At 41.4% G+C, this 10,695-nt stretch overlaps 1 non-coding gene across 1 annotated transcript; it reads left to right on the top strand.

The window, feature by feature from the left end:
- The first annotated feature begins 9,426 nt into the window (after nucleotides 1-9,426).
- Nucleotides 9,427-9,497, top strand: trnag-gcc (transfer RNA glycine (anticodon GCC)). The gene has a single exon. It is a non-coding gene; the product is annotated as a tRNA-Gly (tRNA).
- The last annotated feature ends 1,198 nt before the right edge of the window (nucleotides 9,498-10,695 follow it).

Below are 10,695 nucleotides of genomic sequence, written 5' to 3'. Positions count from 1 at the left end.
CGAGAGGTTCCGGGTTCAAAACTTATGATACGCGAATCAGCAAGATGTCCTCCACACACACACATGCCAGAGAAACGTGATCAATAACTTTTCTTCTACTAACATGTACACAATGACAAATTGCGATGTATGTATCAATGTAGCTAATATATTTCACTATCTAACTGATTGATCTATTACTATATATTGATATATAGTCATATCCCTGAACACACCCGATCCCACCAAGCGATTCACAACCCGAACCAATCACATGACTCGTATGCCGTTCGAAGCACTCAACTGCTTCAAACGTCACTGAAGTGGTTCAAACGTCACTAGTCACGTGACCGAAGCAAGCCTCAGCACAGTGTGAGACCGATTACGTGATTTCAGACTCGATCGGAATCGGACATTACCTCCCGATCAGGACTCGAATATATTTATTAGGACTCTCAAAGTGAATTCCTTCTGTGCAGGGTGGCTCTGTGTCCTGTAGTGTAGGGGTATGACAGCTGCTTTTGGCTCGAGAGATCGTGGTTCGAGACCTTGATGAGCTGCTGCGTGTGTGCAATCTCCTAGCGTGGCACTCTGGACACACACACACACACTCGGTATGGGCAGATACTCAAAATGAGGCAAAAAAACCTGATCGGGACATCCCTAATTAAAACGTTATGGATACGCATAGCATTGTAACTTTTTATATTTATTACATAGAAGACACCCTGAAAATAATTCATTAAGCTTTAAGGGAATACGTCATTAGTACATTTTGTTCAAAAACTGTGCATACAGCCATCAACTGCACGAGCAGATCCCCGTTTATGCATAGCAATCTCCCACCTCATCTTACGTTGCAGACATCGCTTTTCACACTCCTCACAAAACTGCACCTGTTCCTGAGATCGCTTGTAGAGTGTTTTTCTCTTGTCAGCTGTGTGCAGACTGAACTTTGCTACTCTGTCCAGTTTAGTCTCTTTGTCCTTTCACCCGTTTCAGAAACAACTGCTCAAATAACTCAATATTAATAATAGCTCAACTGCTCAAAACTCCCATCAGCCCCTGCTGCCCTCAGATAAGACTGCTGAGTGCTGTGGTTTGTAACCACACCATGAAGGAGGAGCTTCAGATGAGACTGATCACTGCTAATAGAAAAGAAAAGAATTCTTATGAAGAATAGTGCCATGATATCTGGTATTATCCTGTCACCACAGTTTGTTGTGTGTGTGTGGTGGTGAGGAAGGCTGGAGAACAGGAGAGATGAGGGTTTGGACTAATTGGACTTATTAATGACTTGTTACTAACCAGACTGAAAACTGTGTCATCACACACCCACACATGTTGTGTTATAAACTACTACTCATACATATTTATACACATACATATGTTTTTAAAGCATGCTGTGTGGATGGGAAAGGAGGCAGAGCTGAGCCTGTCTGAGCATGTGGCTCCACCTAGTGGACAAAAGTGCAAACCACTGGCCCGGTCACAGAAGTCAGAGGCTCATGCAGATCATGGGGCATGTTTTGCAGTGCTTATCACGAGCGTGCTTCTCCTGCAGTTCACACACTTGTGAGGACAAACACTTGTTGCTGCAGGACTGACTGTCTGTGGTGGTTTGGCAGCGTCCTGATAGTTTTAGTCTCTCATCAGATGTTCAGGTGAGCCACACATCAAGACATCAGATAAAAACAGGACAGACTGCTTCAGATTCTCATGTTCCTGTTAACAACAAAGATCAACAATTCACTTCAGTGATGTAACTGCACATTGAGAATATTTCAATACACCAAGAAGACTTAAAAAGTACCAAGAAGCCCTGAAAGAAAATAAGATGATGATGTCACGTTGATTCAAAGTCAGGCAGAAGATTTAAAGGTAAGTATCTAAGGATCTGTTGGAAGAATTCTGGAAACAACCTAACCTGTGGCCTGCTGGACTTTGTGGAGACAGTCTGTCCATATGTCTTACTATGGAAATATATGTGATGTTACTCCTATGATCTCATACATGATATGTTACTGTCATATATGATTGTGCTTGTGCCTATTCTAAGATGTGTGTGTTCAGAGAAGCTGTGTCTGTCAGATAACAGAGGGTACAAGAAGGGAGCTGCTCTGAAAAGACCTTGAGCACTCCTACAGAGGCTGCTGTCTGTGTGTGTGACTGCTCCTTCCTGCAGGAATAAAAGCACTTGAGTGATGAACAGCTGATATTTTGGGTTTTATTCCTAACATAAATTGGTCCTTCGAGCCGGATCCCAATACGCACTTCTCTGGCGGCTGCTTGATAGTGCACACTGACAGGTCTTTGCCTCCGCTAGAAGCAGGGAGCCGCTGGAGGAGGGAGAGCTGACGGGATCCTCATTTGAACCTGCTGTCTTTCACTCTCGTGTACACCGGTGAGAAAAATGTTTTTTTGTTTTTAGGGTTATTCTTGGCCGTCTTTCTAATTCTAGCATGGACAAGTGCCCTTTGAATTCAGATGACATGAACAACATGAACAGATATTACAATCATATCAGACTGTCCTGCTATTGATGTGTATATATCAGTAAAAAGCTGATTAATAACATGACCACAGCCTTAACACACATCTGGAACCTGTCACTTCAAAGCAGCTGTGTTCCAAAGAACACGAACATTGCTAAAGTTACAGCACTGTTCAAAAATGGAAACAAACAGAACTTCACACACTACAGACCAGCCTCACTGCTGCCTCACTTCTCTAAAGTCCTTGAAACACTGTTTAATGATCGCTTAGAAACATTTATTGAAGAACATCAGTTATTAAATGAAAGCCAACATGGATTTAGACTGAAAAGATCAACCTCAATGGCAACAACTGATGCAGCAGAAGAAATCTCAAATGAGCTGCACAATAAAGAAATCTGCCTGGAACTGGGTCAAAGTGATTTAACTGATAGAGTACAATATGTGCAGATGGCAGTTTGCTTCTAGGTGTCTTAGCATTGCTTGTGCTGTCCACCAGGGGTCAGTATTAGGTCCTTCTTGCTACATTCTGCACAGCACAGATCCTGTTTAAAGCATATAATAACTTCTTACCTGGTACCATCCAGAAACTCTTCACTCTGAGAGAGAAGTCTAACAGTCTGAGAGGTTATGGCAACTTTAAAGTCCTGATGGTGAGAAGCACCAGGAAGAGTCTGTGTGTCTGTATGTGGAGTCAAAGGGTTAATACTAATAATCAGTTATATTAAATTATGGATGATTATAGTATATTGTGTGATTCTCTGTTTCTATGCATAGATTCATCCTGTGCTGTTGTTATGTATGTGCTTACAGTATGACAGGAAGCAGCTACAGGTTATGTTCTATGAATGATGGAGACGGGTGGAGTCAGATCAGTTCTACTTCCTTCCACTCCCTTTCAAGCATATAGTGCAGACTTTATGTACAAGCATGTATCCAGGGTCAGTTCTGCAGGCTTGTTACACTGGCCCTTACACGGTCCTACAAAAAGTAAATGACTGTGATTTTATCTGCCATGGCATTTGTGACGGCCACAAAAGTGTCACATTTGTGTTTTGGGAATAACACGTTTGTAATGTATTGTTTGTTTTTGGAATAGGTATATACTTGAGAAACGTAAAGTGTGTGTTTTGTAAGGGTTTTCCTTTTAAAAAAATGGGTCTGTAATAACCACTCCAGAACAGCAGGGGGCAGCGTCGAGGGCTGGGTTTCTCTGTGCTACAGGTGGATTTTCCTCATTACTGCAGAGAGCGCACTGTGAACTGACGCGCTGTCGTCCTGCCTCATCATTTCTTTCCTGAATTTCAGGTTAGTGATGTGTAAAATGACACAGAATAAGGATAACACGATGTGAAAATGTGTTTAAGAGTTGAGTGAGTTATGTTGGCCAAATAGCTCTGTAGAAACATGGGTTTAATTAGTTGCTGTGCTCCGTGACGAGCAGGCTGAGCCTGAGATACTTTGTTAGCTTGGCACACACATATCCCTCCGCGCAGTGTGTGCAAGTGAGCTCCGTATAAGTTTGCTCCCACTTGGTTATGAGTTGTTTCGCCAAATGAGTTGTGAATAAAATGTTTAGGATTGAATATGAGTAAGACAGAGTTAAGTAAAGAGTTGTTAACCTTGGTTTGATGGGTCTTTGCAGTATGGTGATTACAGTGAATGAGTTATGCTCATCGAAGGACAGTTTATATTAAAGACTGTTAGTAGAAGTTTGTAAAAACATTTTGAATAGCTTAATATTACAATAGTCCATACATTTTGAGTATAAAGAGCAAGAAAAGACATTTTTGGAAATGTATGTTATTTTGGGATGGACTGTAATTTATTGATGTTGATTTATGATTGATTCATGTTGAACGGACATTCAATATTGCACATACATTGGACATAATGAGTCTGAACAATAAGAGTTATTGTTATAAGTATTTTTTGAAGGAAATGTCCAAATAAATGACTGCAGAGAACGCACTGTGAACTGACACGCTGTCGCCCTGCCTCATCATTTCTTTCCTGAATTTCAGGAGTTTATCTGGCAGCCCGGTGCCGTTGCTACGGTACCCGTTACACATTCACTACCTCAGATTGGTCAACACTCACAACATCTACATGAGCATCAGTGAGACTTGGCTGCTGAGCGGGACCATGAGCGCTTATGGTCTGGCTTGGTGCTCAGCCAGATGAAGTTTGACTCCCAGCAGCCAACCAGTGGTCTCGTGTGTGAGGCCGCCTCCCACTCGCCACAAAGGAGGACCTGCTGCTGTTTGGACCCCTGTCTGTAATAATGTGTCTTTGCATGCTGGCCATCTGCTACTGCTATGTGTGTGTGTATCGGGCTGCACTCAGAGTGAACACAATGTTGAAGTCCAGCAACCACCGAGCCAGATGCACCATAGGACTCTACCTCTCACTGTTGTTGCTCCAGCTGTCATCAATCATATTTCATATCATCTTTACCATGACGCTGAAGAGAGAAGCCCTCTGCAGCGTGACCACCTCCATGGTGCTGCCTCTTATCATCATAATTCCCTCGTGTATCAATCCTTTCTTCAACGCCAGGAATCCACAAATCAGTTATCTCCTCTTTTCTGCATCCAGTCAGAGGAGACAGGCTGAAGAAGTGGTAGAGATGGAGGTGATTCAGTAGAGCAGGAGTCCTATTTATGTGCCTCATTTGTTGAACTTTAAACAGCATATTTATTGGATTTCTCCCTCAGACTTTGCAGGAGCAGGATACATCTCAAAAATCAGAAATCTGAGTTTAGATTAAGGATTTTGGGGAAAGAAATTGTCTAAATTGTCAGAATTTAAAGTCAGAATTCTGAATTGAATCTAAATGAGCTATGAATATATGATTACAAAATAGATTTTTAATTTGTATGAATTTAATTTATTCATTGAAAAATATATTCTCCATTATTGACTGTTTATCTTACTGTGTCAGGGCCCCATTAAATGTACCCCCTCTTGTATTATTTGAACCTATTGTGTGCAGAGGCAGCTGAGTGATACTATCACACTATTAAAAAGAACAAAATAATTACAGAGAGCACAAAATGAACTGAGGACAGACTGCAAGCACCTCAAATAACAAACTCTACGTTGAATCTTTGTGGCATGTGTGATACGTCGCTCCATTTGAATGCTTGGTGTTTATTCTAGATATCATTAATATAAGTGTCCGTGCAGTTATCACAAAATAGCTTTTCTGGCACTGTCAGGTTTCTGAGTGCATATCTATCAATCACAGAAGTATATCTGTGGATGCTCTCATTCATCAGGTCAGAGTCATTTCCAAGAGTTTCAATGGAGGCAGCTGGACTCCAGGACTGTTTTTGAAGATGTTTCCCACTCCCCCGAGTGGCTTCTTCAGTTCTGCTACTGCTCTGGTTGGAATCTTGAGTTTTATGTGTTCAGGACCTCTGTGGGTGGATCTTGCAGGAGCTACCATGACTAAGATCTCTCAGAAAGTGTGTCTGGGCCCTGTGCAGGACTAGTTGACGGCCCATAGTTAGAGTTTTAAAATTTGAATGGGAGTGACGTCTGCTAGGCAAAACTGTAGCATATCAATATGTATCTGCCATCAATAATGTATAGGAAAGCATGTATACTGATTAAATCACAAAACACGCTGTTATAAGTGTCTTATAAGGAAACACATACACTAGGTTCCATTTTCCTGCACACGCTGTGACAGTGCCTAAAACTGCAGTTGATCCTGTGGCCACTTGGGGGTGGCACCAAAATTAAATCCCACAGGTGTTTATGTTCAAATGTCAACAGCAGAAATAAACAAAAATTCATGTCTATAGATAATTATTCATGCAAATGGTTCTCAGGCTAATCAAGAACTGCCGTCCCTCAAATGACCAAAATTCAGTCCCATGGTCATGTTAAACTGTCAGTGGTAGAAAGTATCTATGTAAAGCTAAAAACAAACAAACATCAATAAACACTGTAGTCTTTACCAGGTAACAACATAATACAGCAAATCTGCAGTTCCTTACATGGCCACTTGGTAGCTGGTCCAAAATAGTTTCTGTCCTGATAGACTTCCATATAAAATACTTTACAGCTAGAATTATTTTTTAATTAAATTTGAGCAGCCAGACCCCAAAAACCCCATATCCAAAACCACTGAGGAGAGATTGTTGAACTGTATATGCTTATCTAATTCAAAGTCATGTGTTTCTGCAGATCAAAATAAAATCATGCTTGTATATCTGATTGGTTCTTAGCAGACATAGTTTGGTCTGATCTGTGTATAGGACATTGTTTCAAGTCTTGTGGCTTGTTCAGATGTAGTTTTGTGAACCTTTGAGCCAGTGTTGTGCCAAAAAGTGATCATGCCAAAAAGTGAGCCTTAAAGCTGTTTCGCCAGATGTCTGTAGTACAGATACTTGTAACTTCATGTCTACAAAATACTTTGTGAAAGGGAAATGCTTACAAGTGCTGCAGTCTGTCATGCTGGTAGGCTTTTGGTTGGAGGATTTCTGAGGCTGCTGTGTCTGATAAATGTCTGTATTTTGCTCCCTAGCCCAGTGAAGCTGAGAAACTGTGTTGAACAGTTAGAAATGGAGACTTGCTCGTTGGTCTTGCTCAGTAACCATGCTGAAGAAATCTTCAGTTTAAGGTTTGCCCAAATGCCAAAGGGCCACTGAACACATCCACACATTTGCTCTGAGCTCATGTGATGTGCACCAAACTCTCACTCTGCCTGCAGCATCGCTGGAAGTGTCCCCCTCTGTCTTCTATAGTCTGATTTGAATGATGTCTGATAGCAAACAGTGGGTTTCACGCAGCTTCAATGGGAAATAAACACTAACAAGACAGATAAGATCAAATATAACATCAAACTCTGAAACTACTAAATTCTTCTTTAAAGCATGCAAATAAATCACAGCTTATGATGTGTGGGGGAGCACAGAGCACCAATAACATGACAAACAACCATTCACACTCAAATTCACACCTACAGGATATTTAGTCACATTTAAACATGTTTGTGTTGCTATAGCAGACCCTGTATCAGTGATGAATTATTGCAATTTCAACATATGACCACCAGAGGGAAGCAGAGCGACGTGAGGCAGCAGTTGGCTTCATCCTCAGACTCTGGCCCCCATCAGTCCGGCTGCTCTGACCTTTCTGTCTCCTGCAGCGTGCAGCTTTCTGTCCAGTTTGCTGACATGAACCAAAAACTTTAGCTTTGATCAAAGATGCTGTATTGAACGAGTCGATCTGAGTTTCAGAGCAAATGAAGCTGCTGAACTTTACAGAGAGAACGATCAACAGACGCTTGTTGTTTGTTCCGTGTTTCAGGGACTTACTACAATAAAGATCCATCAGTTACAGGCAGCAAAGATCAATGAGGTGATCACACTGATGATTGATCAGATATCGACAGACTCACCTGCTGAATCAGTCCTGACTTCCAGAAGTTTCCACCTTCGTGTGTGGAGCTGCTGGTTCTGCTGCAGTCTGTCTGACAGGAGCTCAAAAACGAAAGTAAGTCCACAGAAGCCACGCCTTTAAACCAGGACACGTGACACAACAAAGCACACGGAGCCTTTCAGCAGCTGAGTGAACACAGAGACACATCACATACATACAATATACATCCATGTCTTTCTCTCTGCTGAAGTTTACTGCTGAACACATTTGACCTCATTAATAAACAGTCAGTCAGATATTTGCTACATCAGCCATGTCTGTTTTAACCAATCAAACCTGGATGTGATCAATAACCTGCTGTGGAACACCTTCTTTATGAAGAGCATAAAGCTGCAGTCAGTGATGTTTCTGATGCAGTGTGTCTCCAGCAGGGGGCGCCCTCACAATGGAAACATGAAGCTGATTTTTACAGCAGCCTCCCTGTTGTTGCTCTGTCTGTGTCTGTTTACATGATAACAGCTGTGACACAAACAGAACAGTGATGGACTTTATTCAACCTGCTCAGCGAGAGAAGCAGCGAGCAGCTCTGATAGAAGTCTGTCTGCACCATCATCAGGGTCTGATGCTGCTGCAACAGCCGGACTCTGGGACAAAGTGACGTCAGCAGATGTCGGGTTGTCCTCTGAGTCTCTGAAGCAACATGCGGCTCAGCTGGAAAACAGCTTCTGATGGAGCTCTGATAGTCTGACTTCATCTCTGAGAGGAAGAAGAGGGAGAAGCCGCTGCGCAGCGCGCGGACTCTCTCCAGCAGCAAAGTGCAGAGATCATCAGAGCTCCACATGAGCTGAACATGAAGAGACACAGTCCGCTAGCAGCTCCTTCACTGTCGGCCTGCAGCGCTGCTCCCACACTCATCTGGACTCTTTCATCCACACAGAAAACACGAGCGGAACATTCAGCCTGCAGAGGAGCTAAACAATACATTCATATATTCAAAGAATTACTTAAGAATTACTAATCCCTGTGGTTAAATTATTTATTTATTTAAAAAAAAGGGTTTCCATAGTTTCCTTTTAGGGTTTCCTTGGTGTCAGTTTGATATTACATCCTTGAACCAACCGAGATATTATAGTATGATAAAAACAGAAGATTTTGCGCAGTTTTTGTAACAGTATCAATTAGTCCATCTGCTGCTTAAATAAAATAATGTGTCATGTGTCTTTACTTATGCAACATGTATGATAATGTTCTGTCTCCTCTCATTTCCAGACGTGCAGCCAAAAACATGTGCAGTGATGATATGTGACGGTATCATCATGGTCTCAGAGAGAAGAGCTGAGTGTCTGTTCTGATCTGTGGATGCTTGTGTCTCTTCTCCCCTGTAGTTTCCTGCTTGTTGCTCCGTCACACGCCCTCTGCTGGTGAGCCGCGTCATTACACACAACCGCTCATGTAATGAGGTGAATTTATAACTTTTGACTTTATGTGGAGGAGGGATTGATTTTGGAATGAGGAGGCTGCAACCTGCGATGGCACCACTAGATGTCAGCGTTTCACAGCATTGGTGGTTCAGTGGTAGAATTCTCGCCTGCCACGCGGGAGGCCCGGGTTCGATTCCCGGCCAATGCAATGACCCTTTTAACTGAGGAACATGTGAGGGGACATATATTCACCTTCACATCTATGCTGTTGTTCAGTAAGTTGTTTTTATATGTGTTAACAGACCTATCTGACTTCTGTTAACATCACTGTGACATACTCACAGAGGCACTACACTTCACAGACGAGCTTCAGTGGTACAGTGCACATCACATTTGAAACAAGAGCACTTACCATCACTGGTAGTGAAGGTGTCACAGGAAGAATTACTGTGATGTTTTACCTTTAGAGCCTTTTTATAGAACACACTCATTTGATTTAAATTAAGAATGTTTGTTGGTGCAGTAGCCAGCATGAGCACTGTAGATGTCTTTATTTAAAGAAGAAAAAGAGAAAAGACCATATTTCACCTCTTTCTGAGCCTCGTTAGTGGCTGAAAAAAAAAAGTTGAATTTACATGATTGTAATGTGTACATCGGTCCCACACAATCATAATACGTAAAACCAACACAATTTCCTTCTTTCTCTTAATTAATAATTTCTTGTTAAACTAACTTATTTCAATCATGTTAGGTTGTTTAAAAGAATCATGTTGATTCAATGTATTAAATGTTCAAAATCTAAACCCAATTTATTGTGTAATTCTAAAATGATTTCATCATGTCCAGGAAACCCAATTCTTAACTGGTATTAGGTACCTTTATAGTATTTTCATTACTTCATATGAATTTAAAAAGATTTGTTTCTTACAATCAAAATTGTATTCATAAACCAGTGGTTCCATATCGAGGTGTGCTGAATATTAACTTGCATTCACACAGAGACAAGTCTCACAAACAAATGCTGTATTCAGAACAGACACAATGGCCATGAACTGATACATTACCCTGTATCAAAAACAGTGCATTGAAACACAATAATGGCCCTAACTGTTTCAGCATGGATTTTAAAACAGGTTTTTTCGTGAAACTCATCTGATCAAATACAAAAACATGTCATAACATGCAATTAGCAGTGGTAAATTAAACATTAAAGGATGGATGTGAAGCAAATGGCATAATGCCCTCCATAGTGGATTTGTGGAAACATTGCTGACTGTTCTGGTCCTCTGACCCTTTCTATGAAAGAGTCTGTTTTTCAGAGCGAGTGCCTTATGAGAAAGTTCATCATTCAGTTCCATAATGATCTTCTGGAGTACCTCAAAAGTGTAGCAGAGGTTTCGAGGATA

Source organism: Parambassis ranga, unplaced genomic scaffold, assembly GCF_900634625.1.
Source record: "Parambassis ranga unplaced genomic scaffold, fParRan2.1 scaffold_22_arrow_ctg1, whole genome shotgun sequence".
Taxonomy (NCBI): domain Eukaryota; kingdom Metazoa; phylum Chordata; class Actinopteri; family Ambassidae; genus Parambassis; species Parambassis ranga.
Note: the sequence above shows the minus strand (reverse complement) of the source record. Positions and strands in the feature narration are given on the sequence as shown.